General features: G+C 33.2%; 1 long non-coding RNA gene across 2 annotated transcripts; it reads right to left on the reverse strand.

The window, feature by feature from the left end:
* Window positions 1-17,431: 17,431 nt before the first annotated feature.
* Window positions 17,432-21,301, reverse strand: LOC124898883. Of its 2 annotated transcripts, none has more exons than XR_007055689.1 (5): window positions 20,896-21,059; window positions 20,686-20,754; window positions 19,470-19,546; window positions 18,319-18,374; window positions 17,432-17,652 (listed from the first exon to the last, which is right to left on the reverse strand). It is a non-coding gene; the product is annotated as an uncharacterized LOC124898883 (long non-coding RNA). The 2 variants fall into 2 exon arrangements; XR_007055688.1 differs by lacking the exon at window positions 20,896-21,059 and adding an exon at window positions 21,071-21,301 and having other exon boundaries at window positions 17,504-17,652.
* Window positions 21,302-26,232: the final 4,931 nt, after the last annotated feature.

The raw sequence follows: 26,232 nt of genomic DNA on the forward strand, positions 1-26,232 counted from the left end.
CACACCCGAAGCACACAACATAACTCGCTCTATATTTACCCTAATGGTGTCAGCCATATTTCTAGCATAGAAGATTTGTATGAGCACTGCTAACACTGACCTGGGACTTAGATCCTTGTGTCCTATCCCTACTGTCATTTTTGAATTTGGGTGATGGGGCACTGGCTGAAGAGGGTGTTGGGGCTGTAGACCTCTGATAAAATTGGGGATAGTTACCACCTTCTGACATTGGCTGATTGAAATTAAAACTACCCATATAGCTCTCTTGTTTGCTCTCTCCTTCTCTTTAATCTTCTGCTTCTCTATCTATTGAGCATGGACCATCAGCCTAGACAAGTCCATCTTACTAAACAACATTGCAGTCCTACACTTCTTGACCATACTATCAGATACACCAGACATAAACTTACTCATCTTGGACCTGTTGTCCGCTACTACATGAGGAACATACTTAGCTAACTGAGTAAACTTAAGGAAATACTCCCTCACGCTCATGCTGCCCTGCCTCAAATTAATGAACTCTAACACTTTGGCCTCCCTCAACTCCTATAGAAAGAATTTGTCTAAGAAAGTTGTGTCAAACTCTTCCCATTCTACAGGCCCTGCATTTACACCCTGTCAAATTTTCACTGCTTAAACCAAGTATGGGCTACATCCTGCAACTGATACTTAAATAACTTAGTATTCTGACTAGATGTCACCCCCTAGCATCTGTTACCTTTTGCACCATATCTAATAATTTTTGTGGATCCTCTATAGACTTAGATCTCATGAAAGAAGAAGGATTCATCCAAGTGAAATCCTGAATTCTAGTCGCAGTAGTATTGGCCATTGGGTTGGCTGGAACAGTAGCTGGCCTTTCATTTTGTGCTGCTATAGAATTGGCTAGAGTAGTAAACACAGCCCTGAATTCTATATGAGAGACGTGCTCATCTAGAGGATCTGCCTGGACGGGATGAGGGGCTGGCTAATTTCCTGTTCTTCTTTTGTTTTTCTTGAGATAAATGTTCTCTAAATGAAAGGAAAAAATGGATTAGATAGGGAGTTTAACTAGAGCTCATGCTCACACGCACGACATGAATACTGAAAGAAGGGAAATTTTTTCCTAAATGCCTTGTAGCCTCTCGTCCATAAGTATGGCGCGCTACACACCCATGTGCAAGACTCTACTCGGCATGGCTTTCAGACTTTCTAGGACACTTTGAAACTGTAGGCTCTGATACTAATTTTAAAATGACCTAGGACTACCCCCTAGTCTTCACACGATGCTTATAATTTTGAGAGACCATAAGCTAACCCATGAGCTGGTACCTGCTGTGAGCACTGAATAACATGATCATAAATACGAAAGAATACTGACATGCCATAAGGTTTTAATAACTGAATTTAAAACTAAAATATGAGTCTATAGAAACAACTGACTAAATCAGATAAAATAATGATAAACTGGATAACTAACTGTAATATCTGAATATTGAATAATTGACTCTAATATCTGAAAGGCCTCTAAAACTGACTGATTGAATATGAGTTGATGGAATAGGCCCCAACTAACTCCAATTTACTTCTAACTGAGACATGAAATAAAGTAAGACTGTCCTCAAAGTATGATGACTCACACTACTTCTACTGAGGATCTGATAAGTCTAATCACGAGCTGGGAACTGAACATAAAAACCTATGACATAATACATCATAGCACAAAAGAAAAGGTATGCAATTAGTACTTTGAATGTACTAGTATGCTAAATGAGGTAAGTTGATATGCATAGTTTCATGAATAGAACTAATAATTAACTGGGTATGCATATAAAGCATGGAGTACTGAATAAAGAACATGGAATCTATAGATACTGAAAATACATGAAAATCTATAAATACTGAGGATGCATGACCAAGCATATAACATGAAATGAGTAAAATCTATAAACTAAAATACTGAAATAACTAAAATCTATAAGTTATGTTCAAACAACACTAAGACTGAATAACTTAGCTAGGACTGTAACTGAGACTATATCTGAGACTGTGGGAGGTATCATCTAAGCAACATTCCTCAATTAGTGCTGATTGGGGTCCAACCTGTAACCCAGTTAGAAGGGTGTTAATACCATTCCACGGGTACTAACGATAGCAGTGTGGATCCACTAAAGTGATATAATATCCAAAGGACTAAGGATGTCAAGCCCGGGCTGACGGGTGACTTCTCATATCCAATGCTGGCAACGTAGTTTTGGAGAATAGTGACTGCTACTAGTGACTCTACCTATGTTAAGAGGAAGCCGTCATCCCTACACTCACTCGGTGTTAAATCCTACTCCCAACTGAAAGACACTGAAATATTAGACTGTTATGAGTTCATCTGACTGGTAACTGACTGTTCTGATAATACTCATAGTATGTTCTAGTGACTATTTTGTAATGTACTAATACTAGAATACATAAACAACTATGGATTTTGGGTATTCAATATCCCCAAGACTCAAAACAATAAATGTAAAATGACACTAAAGCTTGAGGATCAAAACACGTAGGCTTTTATTAAATAAATTACTCTTGTAGGCATTTTATCAAACACTTGTAGTTCATGGTTTAAACTATCATAGGAATGTCATGGAACTTATGGAATTGCTTGAATTTAATATAATAAATGAAAATTATGGTTTAATTCAATAAATAATAATATAAAAACATGGAGGCTTGAATGATATCAATAATCTCAAGGTAACATGGTACAAAATCAATAGTACATGGAAGTTCATGGATGAAATTAGAATTTAAAATATAATAACTTGAAAATATCAAAACTTGTAAATTCAATAGGTTACATGGACTCCATGGACGAAAGGAATTCATGGATGAACATCTAACATACCTGGGATAGTGAATTTCTTGAAGTTTTGGGTGAGTTTTTGAAGATTGACCTTGAATTTGAAAGCTAGGGTTTCTTGTTCTTGAAAGGGGGATTTTTTATTGTGAGAGAAATTGAAATAATGATGACTACTTAGGGTATTTAGGGGTTATATTTTGTGTTTTACGTTAATTAGGATGGTGGAAAAAGACCCAAATACCCCTGAACAAATGTGAAAATGAAATTTAAAACTGAAGATCTTGATTTTTTGCCTTGGCGTGATGCGGGAAAAATTGCGGTCCTTCACTGATTAAGGCCTAGAAGTTCACCTCGACGTGGTGGAATCGCGGAGAGAAACTGGAAACTGCCAAATGACAATTTTTCCTTTGGCGTGATGGGCCAAGATCGCACACCTCCACTGGAAATTGCCAATCGTCACTTAGACTAGCACAACGACGCGCTAAGGGTTAAAATGACGGAGTCTAACGACTGAAACTTAAAATCTCCATAACTTCTTACCCGGTTATAGGATTTAGGCAAATTTTATATAGTTTGAAAGATAATTGGATTTCCTAAACAATGATTGGCTCTAAATGTAAAAATAATTAGTATTTCAAAAATTTTATATATGAATACTCACGTATTGGGAATAAGTTTATGCTAGGAAAATATAGGGAGTTACAATATATCCTCTTTCGGATCATTAGTCCTCAAATAAAACTGGTTAAGCTGAGAAAATAGATGGACTAAGCTTACACACTGATCATGCATATCTGATGCATGGAATGCATGACTGAACTGATTCATGAATGCACGACTGACATAAACATGATGTGCAAGTGAAACAGAGCATGATAGAGAGAAATCTTAAGAAGATTAGTACCTTATACTGAATCTAGATTCGTGGAGAAAAGATAAGGGTACTTTGTCCGCATATCTGCCTCTTCTTCCTAAGTGGCTCCCTCAAAGGACTGATTCCGTCAAAGAACTTTAACTAGTGAAACTTCTGTGTTTCTTAGTGTACGAACTTGATGATCAAGAATTTCGATAGGAAATTTCTCAAAGAAAAGATTGTTCTAAGTCTCTGCACTTTCTAAGGAACAACTACCGCTGGATCACCAATACACTTTTATAACAACGAGACATGGAGAACTGGATGTACTGAGGCTAAATTTGAAGGCAACTCAAGTTTGTAAGCTACTTTTCTGAAATGACTGAGAATTTTAAAGGGACCGACAGATCGGGGACTAAGTTTCCCTTTCTTGTCAAATCTATTCACTCCTTTCATGGGAGAGATTTTCAAGTATACAAAATTACCGATCTCAAACTCGAGATCCTTTCTCCTCACGTCCGCATATTACTTTTGTCGACTCTAGGCAGCCCTAATTTGAGATAATCGGGGTCCAACCTGTAACGTCAGTTGGAAAGGTATTCATACCATGTCGCGGCTACTAATAATGGTTGTGTGGATCCACTAAACTAATATAATGTCCAAGGGACTAAGGGTGTCAAGACTTGACTGACAGGTGACCCCTGCGAGATACTCAATCCTAATCTGATGAGTGACTTCTCATATCCTATGCTGGCTACATAGTTTTAGAGTATAGGGACTGCTACTAACGGCTCTGCCTATCTGACGGGGAAGCCGCCATCCCTACACTCGCTCGGTGCTAAATCCTACTCCCAACTGAAATACACTAAAATACTAGACTTTTTGATTTCATCCGACTGGTAACTGACTGTTCTGATAGTGCTCATAGTATATTCTGAAGACTATTCTGTAATGTACTGATACTAGACTACATAAACAACTATGGATTTCGGGTATTCAATACCCCCAAGACTCAAAACAATAATAGTAAAATGACACTAAATCTTGAAGATCAAAACATGAAGTCTTTTATTAAATAAGTCACTTTGTAGGCATTTTATCAAACACTTGTAGTTCATGGTTAAAACAACCATAGGAATGTCATGGAATCTATGGAATAGCATGAATTCAACATAATAATTCTAAATCATGGTTTTGTTTAATAAATAATAATTTAAAAACATGGAGGATTGAATGATATCAATAATCTCATGATAACATGGTATAAAATCAATAGTACATCGAAGTTCATGAATGAAATCATAATTTAAAATATAATAACTTCAAAAGATCTAGACTTGTCAATTAAATAAGTTACTTGGACTCCATTGATGAAAGGAATCCGTGGATGAACGTCTAACATACTTGGGATAGTTAATTTCTTGATGTTCTGGGTGAGTTCTTGAGGATTGGCCTTGAATTTGAAAGCTAGGATTTCTTGTTCTTGAAAGGGAGATTTTTGATTGTGAGAGGAATTGAAATAATGATGACGACTTAGGGTGTTTAGGGGTTAAATTTCATGTTTTAGTTTAATTAGGGTTGTGGTAAAAGACCCAAATACCCCTGAAAAATTTAAAAATGGAAGCTGAAAACTGAAGATCCTAATTTTTGGCCTTAGCACGACGCACCACTATCGCGCCAAGCCAGTGGAATTGGACAACTGGGAAACTGGTCTGTGGTGCGATGCAGTAAAAATTACGGTCCTTCACTGATTGGGACCTGGAAGTTCATCGCGATATGGTGGAATCGCGGAGAGACACTAGAAACTACCAATTGCCAATTTGTCTTTTGGCGTAACATGCCAAGATCGTGCACCTCTACTGGAAATTTCCATTCGTCACTTAGACTAGCTCCATGATGCGCTAAGGGTTAAAATGACGGGGTCTAATGACTGAAACTTAAAATTACCATAACTTCTTACCCGGTTATCGGATTTGGACAAATTTCATATTGTTGGAAAGGTAATTGAATTTCTTACACAATGGCAAGCTCTACATTGAAAAATAATGATTTTTTTTAAAATTTTATATATGAATACTCACGTATAGGGACTTAGATTATGCTAAGGAAATATGGGGCATTACAATAACACTTTAAATAGGTATTTTATTCCTTTACTTTAGTTTGTTTATGGATTTTAACATGTATTCTATCATTGCAATTACTATAATGTCCATGAGTGGCTAAAACCCCTTTTTCGGGGTTAAGGCCAAGAACATGATTACTCTTGTTATAATTTAATTTGGTTTTGATTATTTATCATATTTGTTTGTTTATTTACCCTTTTTATTACTATTTTAAAATTTTAAAACCCTTAGAATACATCTATTATCATCTTGTGATACCATAAGGAGGAACAAGAAGATAGAATGTCGGGTAAATAGAATAGGATTGTAATATTCTATAGAATGAAGTTATAATTTACACTTAGGATAGGAATATACCTAAGTGACCTATTTGGTTCACTTATAGGATGAAATATTAATACATTTAACTTAGTTCTGACATCCTCACTCAACGATGTAGTTATGGGTCTAAATTTGCTATGTGACTAGACGCTCGGAAGACCATATTCATAATATCAACCCCTTGAATCAATAACCAAGATAAGTAACCTAACCAATAAAGTTTAATAGCATAGTATCATTTCTCGTAGAGCCTTAACCCTGGGTTTCTAATCATTGATTTTCCAAGAACTTTTCTTCTCAACATTGTTTAGTTTACTTCTATTTTATAACTCTCAAACTTGTGGCTACATTTGCACTTGATAAATCTCAATAGTGAACTAGAATTGGATAGTTTCTTAGAGTTTGAAATTCTCATGGCCAAACATTTACTGTTTTCACTAAAGTAGAATAATTTTCTATACAAAAAAAGATAATTTTCATGTCTATACGACTACAAAATTTCTCACATATTTATATTATTTTATGTCACACGAAATAGTCCCTGTGAGATCGATACTTTTCTTTTGTAAGACCACTTTACTACTTGGTGAGACCAAGTACACTTGCGTGTGTGCTTGGGTGCAATAAGTTTTTGGTGTCATTGTCGGAGACTTGTAAATAGACAACTATCTTATTTTTAGTTTTGCAATATTGAGTTGTACATAGTATTTTTTCTTTTTAACTTCTTTTATTTTTTTCACACTTCTTGATATGTCTGCCTAGGATAAATGGTGGTCGAGTGGTGATGATTCTTGTTGTTTTTATAGAGGACCCCACCAAAAAATCATTTGTCCATATTTTAATAAAATTATGTGGTTGGGACCTTTACAATATGATGAGGATACTAGCCAATTTATGGAACAAACATAAGAATCTCAGCCATTCAACAGTCATCTTTTTCTAAAGACTGACATTAAGAAGGTGCGCATGAGTGTGTGTTGGTTATAATATAAATTTAGAAGTGGGATTGGTTGGGCCTTATTCAAAGAACTTTATACATTATGTTTAGATGATGAAAGATTTGTGAAGTAATCTAAAATAGTGTAAGAGTGTGAAGATGAGGAAAAAGAATTCTATATTCTTAATTTTGCACCAGACAATAATACCAAAACATGCCTCACTTCAAGGCCGAGTGGTTTACCATGAACCATCAATTAATTGGTTCCTTCATCTTTGTACCACCATCATATGAGGAAGAAAAAAGACGGATGCAAGCTTGGAGGTGAAATTCATATCCTCAAAGTGAAGGAAAAAGTTGATATGGGTCGTGCCGCGACACTAAATCAAGAACTGCTTGGGAGGCATCCCAAGTTAAGGTAGGTTTTATTTTCAGTACTTTTAGTTTTTACATCGCGTAGTTGTTTTTGTTGAGTCACAGGTTGATGGAAAGTCTGAGTACCGAAAATCTGAGCTAAGAAGCATAGCAAAGATTAAGTGCGGAGTCCATGTACCCTCTTAATGTAAAAAGATGCAACTAGCTAGGCCTAGAGGCCTCAGGAAGTATTTCTATCTCTACTTTTGAGTATACTTTGGGGACAAAGTAGATTTTTAAGCGTGGGGTGGGGAAATTCCTATTTAGGAGTAAATTTTTAAATTGTTTTTAGGTAAGTAAGATATTCTTGTTGGTTCTATGTGTGATTGAATGATTAAAGTGCTTTGGTTTGTAAAAGCATGTTGACGGTGTGAATGACTACTTTTGAGACTCCTAGGCTCTAGTTTATGACTCTTGTATACTCTTGGCTTAATGTTCAATTCATGTAATTTTTTGGTTAAGAGTTTATAATGTTCCTACTTGAGTTGAGCATGTGCCATATGTGTGAGAGGTTGTTGTGTATTCCTTATTACATGTGATTTCTAGAACTTGCCGGGTGTGTCTGTAAATCTAAATAAAGAGTGTGGGTTTAGGAGATGATATAGACATTTCTTTGTTAGCCATGTTTCATACTCTTTTTTACCTACCCTTGTGCATAATCCTAGATAACCCCATTGAGCCTTTATATTGTTTTCTTTGGTAGCATTATATATAGCATGTATCCCCTTCTTTAATTGACCTTAATTTGATCCAAAACTCCTAAGCACGTTAGCGCAAAATTAATTAAGTTAAGTAGTTTAAAAAATATGAGGAGAAAGTGAAGCCCCAAAGTAATAGTTATTGGTGTTTAGAATTGATGTGTTTTGGTTGGGAATGAAAAAGATTTTTTCTAAAATTGAATCATGAATTATAGGCAATACTCCCTTCCATATTGTATGTGAGTGAGCTTAAAAATATGGGGTAAAACAAAAGATGTGTGTAGACAGAAGTGGTGAAATTCGGTTGTTAGAAGTGGATTGAATGAAATGTGTGATATATTAAAGTGCTTAGGGAAGATAATCACTATTCTTGGCAAAAGTGGTGTCTACCCATTCTTTAGCCTACATTACAACCCTTAAAGACCTATTTTATTCTAAGCTTTAACATTCTGATATTATAGGAGTACTACACTAAGGGCAAGCCTATGGTTCATCTTGTGTAACTTGTGAATTCTTTGTGAGAGTGAGCGTAATTTGATTCTTGTACCCATTTTGGTAATAAATTGCATCTATGTGAGTGATTATGGGTAAATCTCTTATTGTGAGGGAATATGTTTGATGATAGTGGGGTAAATTCTATTATGTCTTTTATTGAGAAATATGTATTAGTTTTCCAACTTAGTGAGTCAATTCATGAGGCTAGGATGTTTTGAAGTAGTATTCTTGAACTTTCAATTGTGTTTATAACATGCTTAGTGTAAAAATTGTATTTTGTGTAGTCATTTTAGTACTATATAGAGTGTGTTGATTTTAGTAGAAGTGTGGAGTCTTCTCTGATTATGATACTTAGAGTAAAGAGTTGTTAGAGGACAAACAAGGCTTTAAGAGTGGGGTTGTGATCTGAGGTGGATTTGTGCACCTCAGTATTATTATCCAGGTTTATTTAGCTTTGTTTTAAGTACTTTTTGTGTTCTTAATGTGTTGGTAATGATATAAATAAGCATATAAGTTTTAAAGTACTTGATTACAATGTTTAAGGTGTATTTCAAACAATTTTGGATTCAAATTGGTCACTTAGGGTTTAGACATGAAAACTAGTGTTACTAGCTTGAGCTATGTGTTTTGTAGTTGATCTCGTTGGATTCTAGTCTGTGTAATGACTTCCTAATGGTATAATTATGTAATTATATTTGGAACAATTTTTTATAGTGTTTAAGGTTCAATTTAGACAATCCAAGAATCTAAACTAAGTGAAAGATCAAAAGGGCCAGAACTAGTATTCTTAGCTTAAGTTTCTAGTTCACCATCTTAGATGTTGTGTTGTTTTGAGCTATAATTCATGGTGTTTGATGATATTTGATACTTGGTGAGTTTATGGTGATGATATATGGATAACAAAAAAGCTTTAAATCAATTTTAAACATAACAAGGCTTGGAATGGATGGACAAAAGCACGAGACAAGATTTGATGTAAAACAGACCTTTTGGAGTACATGGCGCGTCCCGGATCGTAGACACGGATATGGGGAGATTTACACATATTTTAGGATTTATAATTTACAAATAATAGAGTGTATGCATAATTAGGGCGCGTCACTCACCCTAGGTACCGCAATAGTGGGCGCGACGCAGACCCTAGGTCAATTTGGACACTTTTGTCCTCCTATAAATAGGACACTTTAACATAATGCTATAGACCTTGGACGACTTTGAAACTTTTATGGAGGCTGTATAACACTTAAAATAAGGTTTTTATTCCTTTACTTTAGTTTTTTGATGGATTTTAACATGTATTCTCTCATTACAATTATGGTTATGTCCATGAGCGGCTAAAAGCCTTTTTTCGGGGTTAAAGCCAAGAACATGATTATTCTTGTTATGAATTAATTTGATTTTGATTATTTATCATATTTGGTTGCTTATTTAGCCTTTTTATTACTATTTTAAGGATTCTCGACCCTTAGAATACATCCATTGTCATCTTGTGAGCCCGGAAGGAGGAACATGAAGATAGAATAGGATTGTAATCTTCAACAGAATAAAGTTATAATTTTCACTTAGGATAAAAATATAACTAAGTGAACTATTTAGTTAACTTAAATAATGAAATATGAATGTATTTAACTTAGTTCTCACATTTCCGCTCAATGATATAGTTATGAGTCTAAGTTAGATAGGTGACTAGAGGCTCGAAAGACCATAATTGTAATATCAATCCCATGAATCAGCAACCGAGATAAGTAACCTAAAAAATGAAGTTTAACAGCATAGTATGATTGTTCATAGAGCCTTAACCCTGTATTTCAACTCATTGATTGTCCAAGAACTCTACTTTACTGTATTGTTTACTTTACTTCCATTTTATAACTCTCAAACTTGTGGCTATGTTTACACTTGATAAATCTGAATAGCGAACTAGAATTGGATAGTTTCTTAATAGTAATTCCTATGGGATCTATACTTTAAGGCCACTTTATTACTTGGTGAGACCACGTACACTTGCGTGTGCGCTTGTGCACAAGATTATTCTTGCATATAGATCATATGTAAAATTAACTTTCAAATTGAAAAATGAGATGAAAAATTACATTGTTTATAAGTATGTGTATTGAAAAAAAATATTTTTATAATTTTGCGATCTTAAGAAGAAATGATATTTATTGTTTGATGTCGTTTAAAGGTTAAAGTCCTTTATTACTTTGATGTTTTAAAATAAGCGTAATAATTTTGTGTAGTTTATCTAATTGTGAATCGAGTTTCGATGTGTGATGGTTATGAGTCTTGAAATATTTAAATTGTGGGGGTTTTATCCTTATGACTAGAAGTCAATATTAGACTTAACATTTAGTATGACCTAACTCTCTATTTTGAGGGATATGTAATTTTGTGTGATAGTTTATCAATGTGTTGAGCATAAGAGTTGATACAAAAGTCATAATAGAAACAACGAGGCTCTATTTTTCACACTTGTAGTGAAGGATCTTGTAGATATTGGTACTATGTTGGGTATCAAGATTAAACAAAATAGTGAGAGTTATGTATTGAGTTAATCTTATTACTTTGAGAAAGTGCTAAATAAATTAGTCACTTGAATATAAACAAGGTAAATATATCCCCATTTAGTCTTAGATCGAGTTTACTAATAGTAATAACAAATTATAGCTTAACTTGTATAAGCAAGCGCTATTAGAAGAGTCAGTAGTCAAGTTCTTAGTTTTCTTTAGAGAACTAAACATTTATGAAACTTTAAATTTTATATGATTTTTATAAGAATATATCATTACAAGTTGGTATCAAATATGTGAGAAAAATAAGTTTATCACATGGCGGATGTTACCTTCCGAGGAGGTGCACTTTCTTGAAACCAAGAAATAGACTTGCATCAGTAGAAGCAAGCAAATTAAAAGAGTTGAGTGGTTGAGAGATTATTAAGAGAATCCATTGAATTTTCAAAACATGAGATAAATTTGTGATATCAAGTCACTCTAGCCCACACATATAAAAATTATATAATGAGAAATCAAAAGGCATAAGTTCTTGAAATGATTATGTGAGAACGGTATTAAAGATGGAATGACTTCTATGATATTGGTGGAGTCAAATGAATTTGACTTAAATTTACTAAACCTATTAAAATAAAGTTGTTGAATACATTAAAACTCCTTAATGAGTTTCACCAATAATGAAAACCCTACCTAGCACTATGAAATGAATAGTTATAAGTTCAAAGTATAAGAACAAGTTATTGATACGTGAATGTTTCAGTACTTAAGTAAGAGATATACTAGTACTAGTGGTCATATATTAGAGGGTTGAGTTCTATTAGTCTTAATGAGGTTCAGTTCTTGGAACAAGTGTCTCAAATATAATAAAGGCACTGAAAGGACTTCACTTATATGAACATTGAAGTGGTGTCGCTTCGATTAGTAGTTGGAGTTACTATCATAAATGTTCATGATTCTTGGATAGCACATGACCATAAAAGTGCTAAGCATGTTTAAGTGAATAAGAGGAACGAAATATTTATGTGAATAGTGTCACTGATGTTATGACAAGGAATACCACGTTCAAACCTATTATGCTACGTGGAATTTCAATTTCATCTTATGACATTGCACTAAGGTGATGTTCAAATCGAAAGATACATTACTCTATACGTGAACATGACTTGATATTTGTATCTTAATTTATATTTAAGCAAGTGGAGAATTGTTGAATTTTTATTTAAATTAAATTAATAATTGTAAGAGGTGTCTTTTTAGTGAAGTATCTTTTGATGAAAAGATGTATTTTAATGAAAAGGTGTGTTCTTTCAGTTTGTGTCTTTTGAAAGAAAGGGTGTGTCCTTTCATTGTATGGATTCCACTTATTCTATTTAAATTCAAACTCCTTCTATTTCTAAAGGAACTATGCTGAAAAACTTTTTCTTCTCGACAAAAGATCAAGTATTAGAGCTCTTGTTTTCCAATAGAATTATATTCACTATTTTTTTTGTGCAGAAATTCAAAGGCTTGTCATATCCACTAAAACTATTTGCATTAAATCCCATAGAAATATTGCAGAGGAGAAGGAGCAAATATCGTTTTTAAGAAAGCATTTCATGCGTGTTTCAATCCTTTAATTACGTGTTAGTTGTTCAAATTATTAAGACTTCATCTTTGTGTTATTCTTCGTATATTTTTGTATGTATTCATGAAACATATTTTCCCTATAAATGGGCTGCTTTTAGTCAAATAAGGTTGTTGCGTTAGACATGAAGAGAAAACTCAAGCTAAGGCACAGGGTTGTTAATTTTGAAATAAAACTTAAGCACAGGGATCCTGGATATAAATATATTTAGAAGGAAAAGATTGTTGAAAAGGCTCACATTGCTAAGTCTGAGTGGCTCGTAATGAGATTTAGTAGGTTTACTTGATATATTTCAAGCTTTTGGATTTTATATACTTTGAAGAAATTAATTTCAAAAATTAACGGAAGAGAGAATACTAATATTATTGAAAAATATGTTTCATGAACACAATTAAAAATATATGAAGAAGAATACAAAGATAAAGATAAATAATATGAACATTGGAAACAAGATAGAAGGCTTGAAACATGCACGAAATGCTTTCCTAAAAACGATATTTACTCCATCTCCTCAATAAGATTGCTATGGGATTCTACACAAATAGTTTAATAGATATGACAAGCCTTTGGATTTCTGCACCCAGCAAATAGTGAAGATCATCCTATTAGAAAGCGAGAACTCGAACTTGAACATGATCTTTTTGGAGAAGAAAGAAACTTTGGGATAAGTTATATCTCTGTAAAGTTTTTCAGCAAAGTTACTTTAGAAATAGGAGGAGGTTAATTTAAATAGAATAGGTGGAAACCATACAATGAAATGACACACCCTTTATTTCAAAATATACAAATTAGAAGGACACACCCTTTCATTAAAAAACATCTTTTCATCAAAAGACACTTCATTAAAAAGACACCTCTTATAATTATTAATTTAATTTAAACAAAAATTAAATAATCCCCCACTAGTTTAAATATAAATTAGAACACAAACATCAAGTCATATTCACACATAGAGTAATGTATCTTTCAATTTGAACATCACATTAGTGCAATGTCACAAGACGAAATCAAAATTCAACGTAGCATAATAGCTTTGAACATGTTATTCCTTGTTATAACATCGATAATACTACACATAAATATTTAACTCCTGATTTCCACTCAAACATGCTTAGTACTTTTATGGCCATGTGCTATCCAAGATTCATGAACATTTATTAGAGCAACTCCAACTCCCAATCAAAGTGACACCACTTCTATGTTTATATAGCTGAAGTTCTTCCAGTGTCTTTATTATATTTGAGACACTTGTTCCACGAACTTAACCTCATTAAGAGTATTATAACTCAACCATCCAAACTATGACAATCAGTACTAGTATATCTCTTACTTAAGTAATGAAACATCCACGTATCAATAACTTATTGTTACCCTTTGAAACCATAATTATTCATTTCATAGTGCTGGGTAGGGTTTCCATTAATGGTGGACATAATTAAGAGTTTTTATATCAGCATACTTAAAGTTGTATTCAACAGCTTTCTTTTAATAGATTCAGTAAATAGATCAGTCAAAAACATTTGACTCCACAAATGTAATAGAAGTCATTTCAACTTGAATTAACTTTCTTACACAATCATGTCAATAACTTATTCGTTTTAACTTCTAATTATATAATCTCTATATGCTCGAGCTAGAGTGGTTTGATATAAAAAAATGAGCTCATATTTTGAAAAATCAATGAATTCTGTTAATAATCCCTCAACCACTCAACTCCTTTAATTTTCTTTCTTTTACTAAATGCAAGATATTGTAGGTTTCAAGAAATTGTACCTCCTCGCAAGGTAAATATTCATCAGTTGGTAAATTTATTTTCTCAGATTTTTGATACCAACATGTATCGATATATTTTTATAGATTAGTATGAAATTTAGAGTTTCCCAAATCTCTATTTCTATAAAGAAAACCAAAACTCAACTACTGAACCTTTCAATAGCATTTGTTTACACAAGTTAATTAGCCATGATTCTTTCATCATCATGGACTGACTCGATCTAGGATCAAATAGGGTATTGACCACTTATGTTTAAGTGAATAAATTTGTTTTAGTATATTTTCATGGAATGAGATTAACTCTATTTTTTCATGGAATGAGATTTAACTCAACACATAGCCCCACTATTTTATTTAATTTTGATACTCATCACAGTACTAATTTATCCAAGATCCTTTTTCATTTTAAGTGTGAAAATAAATTCTCTTGTGATTTCTTTCGATCAACTTATCGATAAATTATCACACAACATCAAATACCCATCAATAATTATAAGATAAAGGTATACTAACTATCTGAAGTTTATACTCTTTAAAAAATATATTACATAATGTTAAGTCTAATATCGGTTTCTTATCACATGTCAAGCATCCCACACTTCAAACATATAAAGTGTCTTTTCATATTATACAGAGAGAATTGAATTCACTAACTCATGTTATCTAAATATCCTATTGAATTAAAATAATTTTCAAGCATACACACGTACTTGTAAGTAATGTAATTTTTCATATCATCCTACTATATGAAAGTAAATTTTACATATGATCTCTATCCAAAAATAGTATATCACAATAAGCACATAAGAAAATATTATTTCTAATTATCATGCATATCAAGACCATCACATGTAATTATTTACTCTAATATTTATGAAAATAAATTCACAAAAATCACAAGAATAAAAACTCATAAATAATTATAAATAGGATTAAGAAAATAGAACCCTCTTTCACCACTTCTCTTTTTCTTGATTCGGTTGTAACAGAATCATAAGAACGGTGCACAGTTATGTCACCATTTGAATCCATTTGGTTATTTGAGTGCTTTCTAACACTTCAATCTCCCTACCATAATGCCTGATGATATTTTAAGTTCTAAAGACTTCTACACATAAAGAGATAGCAACATTGTTGCTTGTAGAATTTTCTTTTAAACATCCAGTGTCAAACTACATTTCAATACTTTTTAATAGGCACTTCATTCCAAAAGATATGCATTTCTCCCTTTGCTTTATTCCAACAGCCACAACATTGCAAATAAAGGGATAATGGTTCTTGAAACCAAAAAAAAATAAACATATTAAGGGAGAATTGTTTCTCGACCTTAGAAAAAGATCACCAGTAAATTGTCACCAAATTCGTGACATCCAATCCAGAACAAACTACCAAAATTATTCTTTAATAATCTTCAAACTGATAATGAGAAATTCAATGCATCTACTAATTGCAAAACAACATTCCTCAAACAATCACCATCAACACTTCTTCTATCTCAACCATATATCAACTATTTCTCAAAACCAATAGTGTCTTTCATCACAAATATTATTTTTAGATTGTTGAAAAATATGTTGCATGAACACAATTAAAAATATACGAAGAAGAATACAAATATGAAGATTAATAATATGAACATAAAAAATGGGATTAAATCTTGAAACACGTGCAAAAGGCTTTTCTAAAAATGATATTTGCTCCCTCTCCTCAATGAGATTTCTATGAGATTCTATGCAAATAGTTTTAGTGGATATAACAACCCTTTAGATTTCTACACCAAGCAAATAGTAAAGATAATCCTATTAGAAAACAAGTACTTGAACTTGATCTTTTTAAAGAAGAAAGAAACTATGGGAAAAGTTATATCTCCGTTATGTTTTTCAGCAAAGTTATGCTAGAAATAGGAGGAAGTTTGATTTAAATAGAATAGGTGGAAACGATACAATGAAAGGACATACCCTTTCTTTCAAAAGATACGAATTAAAAGGACACACCATTTCATTAAAAGACATCTTTTCATCAAAAGAGTCTTCATTAAAAAGATACCTCTTACAATTATTAATTTAATTTAAACAAAAATTCAAAAAATATCTCCTAGGATCGTTCTATCAAGTTTGATCTTGTTCCTCCACTTTCTTGTTCTTGTTAAGAAAGATTCAAGACAAATATGATAGGTCTTTGGTAAGTGATTGTCCAACCATAATGAACAATTAAGGATCGTTGAACTTGCAGTCTGGGTCTCTATGTTAAAAGAGAAGTCTTAGTGTTTTCCCAATTTGGTTCCATCAGTTTAGGTGCAAAACTACCTTACTTGCATATTTCACAATATTTTATACTTTGTTTTTAGTGAAAGGTAGTTTCAGTTCATACGTGCAGTTAATTGGTTATCGTTATTTCTTAGTTGGACAACCACCCACTATTGGAAATTACCTCTATGGTGATGGTTGCAAAACCGTTGCAATAGACAACAAAACCATTGTCATAGCTCTCTAGCAATGGTTCAACAAATGTCCTATATGTGGGTGTTGCGATAGGTCTATAGTAACGGTTTATGCACTGGTTGGCTAAAATCGTTGCCATAGGTGAAGCTATAGTAACAGTTATTTTTTGACTTATTGGGATGCCTCTTTTCATCTATTACAATGGTTACTAACCGTTGCAATAGATTCTATTATAACGGCATTAAACCATTGCAATAACATCTATTGTGATAGTTTTGTTATTCTATTGCAATGATTTTTGAGTACCTATTATAACTATTTCATTAAATTATTGCAATAGTTTTATTGGTCTTTTGAGATGATTTTTGACTACCTATTGCAATGATTTATTGATCTATTGCAACGATTATTGCCACATGTTATAACTATCTCAAATATAAATTTTAACAATTTATACAAAATAGTCACTCGTACTGACAATTAATATTTACATACATAATGATTATAGTCTAACATTTGGTAAATCTTGTTTTTTAACCCAATCAATTCTATATACTATAAATAAGAGTAGCAATGTTTGCAAAGCTAGCCCACCCATCATTCCTCCCCGTAGTCCCTGCAAGTGCAAATCTAACATTTGGAACAGATTAAAATTCTATTGATGGTAAGAGATACTAAAACAAATAAGTAGTTTTCTACAATAGAAGATGCCAAGAAATGCAAATAGATAAATGACCATCCAGAATGAGGAATTTTTTACCATGACTCCTAAGTTAGCCACATAAGCAAGAAGATATCCAAGAGGTACACTAAAAACATAATTAGAACACAAATTAATGTAATCCATGAGACCTTGCTACCCACCTCCAATAACAATACCTGAAACATAAAAGTTGGCTTGAAGAATATTATTTTGAGGACTATAGAAGAGTAACACTCTCGTAAATATAGAAATAGAAAAAATTAATAAAAGAAACACCTGATATCACAGGTTGAACACTGTTAAGAACCATTGTTAATCCAAGAAACCAAGCATACTGAGAAACAACTCATATAAAAACCTCATTGCTGGTGAAAAGAATGGAAAAGGGATTTCGTACTACTAATACTACAACCATGTAGATTATCCCAATGAGAAGTGACTAAAACACTATCACATAGATGCTATATTTCGTCGCCCTTAGACGTTCTAGCCCAAGCTCATTTGAGACCCGAACACTATGAAAGAAATAATATATTAACACATCTAAACACATAAATGAAGTGCATATTTTTGAAGCTTTAGGATTTTATTACCTTATGGTAGCATTGACTCCAATGAAAAACTTTGGTTCCATCCATCGATATTCATGCTGATAGATGACAACAAATGACATGAATCTTGAGCACACAAAATTTCATTTCATTCACAAATAAAATTAATTATTAGTTGTTCAAGTAAACTAAATATACATTCTATGCTCAACTTACCTACCTAACTAGATGTTATGCTACATTTTAATGAGTTATACTATAGACCATAAAAACTTCAGATTAGCTTAAGATATCACTTGTGCGGTGAGTACTAAAATTTGTCATCATTGGTGTTAAAGTTAAAATTGCTAGAAGATAATAACAAGATCATAAAATTATTTCAATTATGGATTACCATTGATCAAATTACCTTAGCACTGACACATACAATGTCTCATTATCCTCTAGGCTCTTGAGATAAGCTAGATACATGAAGCATATGCCTCAGAATTTTTTTTTCAAGTGAAAATATTATTCTCCTCCTTCCATTATCAAATTTATCACTCATTAAATCAGCACCATCATCCTTAAATGTTGATAGTGACTCATTGTCCACAACATCACAAGCAACAACCACTTCAAGGAATGACAAAAAATAACTAGCTCTTATTCCTCTGTATGGAAAAATACAAAGAAAATTATTCAATTTAATAAAGATTGTTATGTATATTGAAGTTTGAATTATTAGAAGACACTATCTTGTTTTGATTTGGGCTCAACCTTTCCATTTCCAATTATTTTTTCTTTAGAAATTAATACTATCTTCTAAAGTTTATCCCTCTAGCACCATGTCTATCTTTCTCAACCTCTAATTGTAGTTACCTTGATGCTTAGAGTTACGTGTGTGCACACACACATAGAGTTACAATTTATATATATTCATAGTTAAAGAAATATTGATCATATATCAAAATACAACATATACAGTGTATCAAGTTGTCCTTCTCAAGAAGAAAAAAGAAAAGAAAAAGATAGTACTATTTTCATCAGTATTTTGGTCAATTCGTATATGGATTTAATGCTGTGATTTCAAGTTTTTAAAACATTTTCTATAGTTCTAATCTCCCCCTATACAGATTGTGAGATTTATAGTACTCTAACCCTTATAACTAACTTTTGAGTTAAATAATTAAAAAGAGGATATAATATAATACCTCATGGTTTGCACCAAAATAAATGCATCAGGTGTTTTACCATCCTTGTTAAGAATCTCAAGAAGTGCATCGATCGACTACCATGAAGAAAAAATATATGATTAAACAGAGAATTGTCAAATTATTAAGGTTGTCCATAGTTACATGTATGCGCCTACACATATGCCTTTTTTCGTAGATGTAATACGAGTGCCATTCAAGCATGTGTTCATTTTATCCCCTCTCTATATCTCATACATGTTAATACGCATAAGATTTAAGTCCTAAAATTATCTAAAATAGAGAATTTGATAGGGATAAATAAGTACAGTATATCATGAGTTTGTTTTGAAAATGTATAGTGGATAAAATTATAATTTGAACACTTCTTTGACATAACATATTAGAAACTATTTGATGAATAATAACCAGTGCAAGGAATTATTCTAACCATAAGGTTCATGTACATGGCTTTGGAAGGTTGAAGGCGTATCATAAACTCATTTCTACCCTGCTTTCGACCTTCATAATATGTCACATTTACCATCATTGAACTTGATTGAATATATGATACTTAGCAATAAAGTCACCAAGGGAAAAAAATAGATGACCAAGTGGGTGAAGTTTCATGTAAAGCATAACGAGTTGATGGAAAACTAATAATGCAATATGGTATTAAATAATCTAGCAATGCTGAACTTCAACTAGAAGAATCAAAAACAACAGTCATAATTTAACCTATGAACATCAAAGTCTATCCCAAGCTTGTGATACTATTATCTTTTCACCCTTCTTGATGACTAATCTAAAGCTCCAGCTCTTCATAAAAATTTCTTTTTAAAAGATAATCTCTCTTTATAGAAATATTGGAAGGAGCCAAATTTCATGTAGAGAAGATCTCTTTATATATTGTCAATGGAAGAGGGTTTATATTTTATGTTTCAACTACTTTTAATAATGAAATGACATGATTCACAAATGAAATCAAAGGGAATATGATTTCGTATCTAAAAAGAACAAAAATAACCCAAGTGGCATCACTTCTTTAGATACCCTCCTCTTATCAGTCAGAAATAGATCTGTTTCTAGGTCAAGTAAATTGATGCATGCTAATGGAGGTACAATTTGGTATCATAGGTCAGGAATGTAGGTTGGATCTAGGGAGTAGAACAAAATTGAGGAAAGAAATTTGTGAAGAAGCCTTTAGCTTCTTCTTGAGTACCAGTCAGACTCACACCTCTTGAAATCCTCTTTGCTTCATAAGCATATGCCCCAGTCTTAATCAATGATGCTATCTCCTTCAAATCTGAATAAACAATAATCACCCAAAATAGATCAAAAAAACCAAAACATTTAGTAAAAAAAACATACCCAAAAGATAAAAATCTAACTTGGGTTAATTACACCATATAAATCGATTATGAAGAGAGTTGTTGTAAAATTGTACTTATGGTGGAATATAGAAGGGGATGAAATTGGAAGAAGGACCTTGCTCTACAATCTCAACATCTTTAGTCAACTTCTTTCTTTGTTTGGATAAGACGAAATATGACAGAGAGATGGTACAGTGAAGTATTTGGGTGTGAAAGAAGAAATGATGAGTATCCAAATAAGAAATCTACCTCGGTGTCTCTATCAAGTGTACTCCAATTTGTAACTCCGATTGAGGGATTTTGCTATAGAAATCTGATTTTCTATAAATTATAGTTACAATTTGGATTGTGGATTTTCCGATTTGCTACAGAAAGTGAGATTTTGATATTTTCTAATTTGCTACTTGATTTTGATATTTTCTATAGCTCTTTAAAGAGAAATATTTTTTTTTTGGTGGACTTAAGTAAAATATTGTGGAGGAAAATTAAAAAGCGATGCAATAGATAATTTTTTTCCATTAAATGTTTCCATAAATGCTTCTATGACAATGATTTTAAAAAGAGTTTGTAATACCCCACACTTCTCCTAGTTCAAATTTGTCTCTAGAGCATAAAAAGTCTTGCTTCAAAGATGAATATATTTTATTACATGTGAAATTTTTTAGATTTTAACTTTTTAACATGTGGATAATCGAATAAGCTTTCCGTCGATACCAAATTTTCCCAAATCAGACACTCGAGCAAAGAGTTAGAGCCATTTTAGTAAGACAGTGTACCATATGGTACTTTAACGCATCGCAGAGTCAGCCAAAGTAGCATTTGTCAAAAAACAGTGAGCCTGCGCGATGTTGTCATGTCGCGCCAAGGCTCAATTTTAAAATTGTCAATTTCAGGGGTCCAATGCGATTCCACCGCGTCGCTGTGCCTTTCCAGTACACAACCAAGGTAGGAATGCAATTTCCACCAAGTTGTACCACCAACCAGTTTCCCAATTGTCTAGTTTCCAGTGAGCTGGCGCGATTTCACCGCGTCGCGCTAGCATAAAAAATTAGGATTTTTAGATTCTGTTATTTAATTCCAAAGAACAATTAGTAATTTCTTAAATCCCCTAATTAGCCTATACACGGGATTTAAACCCTTAATAGCCAAAATTGCTCATCTATTTTCATTATTCCTCAAGAACTAAAGCATTCTCTCTCAAAGGTAGAAAACCCTAGCTCCTAAGTTTCAAAAGCAATCTCAAGAATCCCTCCAAGAGTATTCAAGAACTTCAGGAATCTAGATTTCCAGGTTTGTTAGATGTTGATTTTGGGTTCCTTCCATTCAAAAAGTTCAAGAATTTTCTTTTCTAAATTCAAAGATTATATATTTATGAGTTTTTATGGTTCATGTGAATTGAAATTGAAGTTCATGTTGTTATTGAGTTTTAGTTCATGTTTTGTTTACAAAGTTCCAAGTTTTAATCCTAGTATGTGATGTTTATTTGATGTTCATGATAAACCCCTTCAAGATACATGTTGATTGATGTAATCATGTTAATTAGGTGTATTGAATAAAGTATGCTCCCCATATATTTGATAAATTTCTCATGTGAAGGAAATAGAGACATTATAGCATGTCGACAAGAAATTCCCAATTGTGTATATGCTAATGCATGCCAAGTGTTTGTTGAAAGGCCTTAGTGAATGAATTATGATATGTCGCATGCGGTACTACCCATGTGCATTCCTTATTGAATGAATTATGAGATAATAGTATACACCCCCTATACATTTACATGTTTAATACTTCTAAGTTCTCGAAGGGATGCTTTATTGATTGTGTTGTGAATGAAAGCCTATTGTCATATTATGTTCAAGTTGTCCTATCTTGATTATTTATGTTATCGAGTCCTGGGGGTATTTATACCTGACAAATTAACTGCTTGTCTAAAGCCAGTGTTAGTTTTCAAGATACTTTCAATCGATTAGTAGAACTCAAACAGTCCTAGAACTTAGGAAATCTCAGTAATCTCAGTATCAGTAGTATTCTAGCTTCAGTTCAGTAAAAAATTTAGAACTCAGAAGAATTTTATCAATCAACGGAACTCAGTGAACTTAGCTTAGCTCAGTTAATCAGTATGATCAGTAACAAATTAAGTTCAGTTTAGTATAGTCTAAGAATTAATTCAAAGTCTTTCAGTTGGGAGTAGGATTCAGCACCGAGAGAACCTAGGAATAGGGGCTCATCCATTAGATAGGACTAAGATCCGTAGAAGAAATCCCTAAGTTCTAAAACTACGTAGCCAGTGTAGGTACGAGATATCACCCGTTAGAAAGGACTGACATACTCAGGGATCATCTGTTAGGTAGGACTGATCCCAAGGGTCACCAGTTAGATAGGACTTACTCCACAAAAGTTGTCTTTACCCGTGACATGGTACTGACACTCTTCCAACTGGGGTTATAGGTTGGACCCCAAACTTAGCTAAAAAGGGAAGGTCGATTAGATGATGACCTCCCACTATCTCAGCTTCAAAATCAGTCTCATTAAAAGAAATTAGTTCAGTAGCATAGATTCAGGACTGTTAGATACAGTCACTCAATAGTATTATCAATGGATTTAGATATCACCCACTAGATAGAACTAATCTCTGATTTAGTCAAGAAGTATCAGTATCAGTACAATTATATTCAGAGATCACCTGCTAGATATGACTGATCTTAGATTCAGTTAATTATCTTCATTATAAGTATATCCAGAGATCACCTGCTAGATAGGACTGCTCTCAACATCAGTCAATCAGATATCAGTAGACTCAATTATCAGAAATCCAGTTATTAGAATTTAGTATTCAGTAGTCAGTGTTACTATGATTTAAGTTATAGTTTATGCACTCATGCATGTATCCTCATTTAGTAGTCTCATGATATTTAGTCAGTATTGTTCATGCATGTAAACCATTACATTCATCCTTACCTCATCTAGTATACCAGTATATTCCCATATACTGATGCATATATTTTTCTTGCACTATGGTGTCTTATACCATAGGTTCAAAAGCACAGGATTCGGAGCCTAATGTTCAATAGTGTCCTAGGAAGTTTGAAAAGCCACATCTAGTAGAGTCTTGTGCATGGGTGTGTTGTACGCCACATTTATGTATAAGAGGCTATAAGATATTTTAGAAATAGTTTCCCTTCTTTCAGTATTCATGTTGTACGAGTGAGCATGAGCTCAAGTAAAACCCTCAGTCTAATCTGATCCTCTTTTTCGTTTATAGAATATTTCTTCGGGAGAAGCTAACGGAAGAAGTAATGAAAACCAGCCAGCTTCTCAGACTAATCAGGAAGATCCCCTGGACGAGTATGTTTCTCATGCAAAATTTAGAGCCGTTTTCACTACATTAGCTTATGCAGTAGTTGCTCAGAAAAATTTGCAGAATATTGTCCTATCTAGGCTTTTAACTTGCACTGATCGAAATGAGAGAGGGGAGCATAGGGTGAATAAGAGGGCTAGAGCAAATAACTCTATGCCAAGATCAAGGGGTAGTAACCGCTCCCAGTTCCATCAAAGATTTACAGCACCAATTTAGCTTTCAGTTCGAGCATCAGTATCAAAGTTTAAGAATTTTGGTCGAGTGAGAGTACTACGCTTTAAGTAACGAGGTCATGGGAAGGGTGTTCGTACTAACCTGCCTTGTGAAGAATATGGTAGGAACCGTAAGGGAGTGTGTAGAGCGGGCAGTGATGTATGTTTTAGGTGTGGTAAGCCAGTCCACTGACTATGAGAGTGTAGGGTTATGTCTCAGAGGGGTAGAGATTCACATTAGTAGGGCACCACTACTAGCACCATAGTGGGCAACACCCATATAGGCTCGATGCACTTCTGTCCAGACAAGATCAAAAAAGTTCTCCTAATATAGTTACGAGTACGTATGAGTCTTTCATTTTTATATTTATGCTTAGTTAGATCTCGAGGCTTCATTTATGTGCTAAGTTTGGTATAGTGTCCATTCATTCTTCAGGTTTCCATGTTTTTAACCTTCCAGTGAAATCTCCTTAGTGATGAACAGTTGCTTAGATGGGAAAGAGTAAATGTTTCATGTTAATAAAAGACTGTAGCATTCTTACTTTACATGAGGCTTTAGTCATGAAAATAGGCTTGAATGTCATGTTGGTGTGTAACTAGCTATATATATATATTTTTTTTTTGGAGCTTTGAGTAGTCTTGAATAGTGCATGCAGAAATTTAATTTTGTTGATTCACTAAGTATGAAGGTGTGTATATAAGTTAAGAGATGTGATCTTAGTAGTCTATGAAGAAATAGAAGCAGATGATGTGTTTAGTGAGACAAGCATGCATTGAAAATAGTGTAAGTATACGACGATGATTGCAGGAGCTAAAGGAAGTTAAGAGTTGCATCCAAAGAGGTAGTATTAGCAGTGAGTTTTATACTTTCAGTTGCAGTCTTTCAAGATGAGTTTATCATTTATGTACATTATTGCACCCCAGACTCTAGAGTAGATTGATTGTAGTTTAGTTCAGGGTTTAGTAAAGTTTTTACAGACTTATGGTGATGACTTGAAGCTAAAGTAGAGAGTGTAGTTGAGAAAGTGCAGAAGAAGTACTCCAATTAAGCATAAGTTTTCAGTATAAGTTAGTTTGAATAGCCAATAAGACATTTTAGCAGTTAGGCAGTCAGATTCATATGGTTTATATTCCTATATTTCTATCTAGTCATACTATCAGAAATCTCGAGAATGTAACTATTTCAAGATAGAGAGTCCCAGTAGTTGCGAGTTCAGTTCAGTTCATGAGTCATGCATTAGTTTTACACTCCCGAGGTTCAGTTATAATCTAGTTCCTAGGTGCCTTGTGCATTGCCCCAGTACCTTAGTAAAGTAAGCATTCTTATAGGGACATAGTGTCCCAAGGAGGATATACCCCATAATTCCTCGATGCATTCATGTCTTTAAACCCATTCAATTGCATGCTCAGATGTTCCTTACAAAGTTAGTATCAATTATCATTGCATATTCTGTCACGTATTCAACAGTCAGTTCATCCTGATGTTCATGCATTAGATATGCATGTTCAGTAGTAGAAGAAGCTCTACTTATCAGTAACTTGAGTCATGCTTTTATGAGAACAACTCAGTCAAGTATCCATGCATCAGATATGCATATTCAGTATGAAATTTCAATATATCAATAGTTCCAGTTGTATAGTTATGTTTTATATGTTCACGTCCCTTAAGTAAGATTAGTCTATCAGAAGTCTCAGCTTAGTCAGTCTCATTCGAGGATGAATATTCCCAAGAGGGAGATATTGCAATACCCCACACTTCTCCTAGTTCAAATTATTCTTTATATCATAAAAAAATCTTGCTTCAAAGATTAATATATTTTATTCTATATGAAATTCTTAAA

This window comes from Capsicum annuum, chromosome 5 (genome assembly GCF_002878395.1).
Source record: "Capsicum annuum cultivar UCD-10X-F1 chromosome 5, UCD10Xv1.1, whole genome shotgun sequence".
NCBI classification, from domain to species: Eukaryota; Viridiplantae; Streptophyta; class Magnoliopsida; order Solanales; family Solanaceae; genus Capsicum; species Capsicum annuum.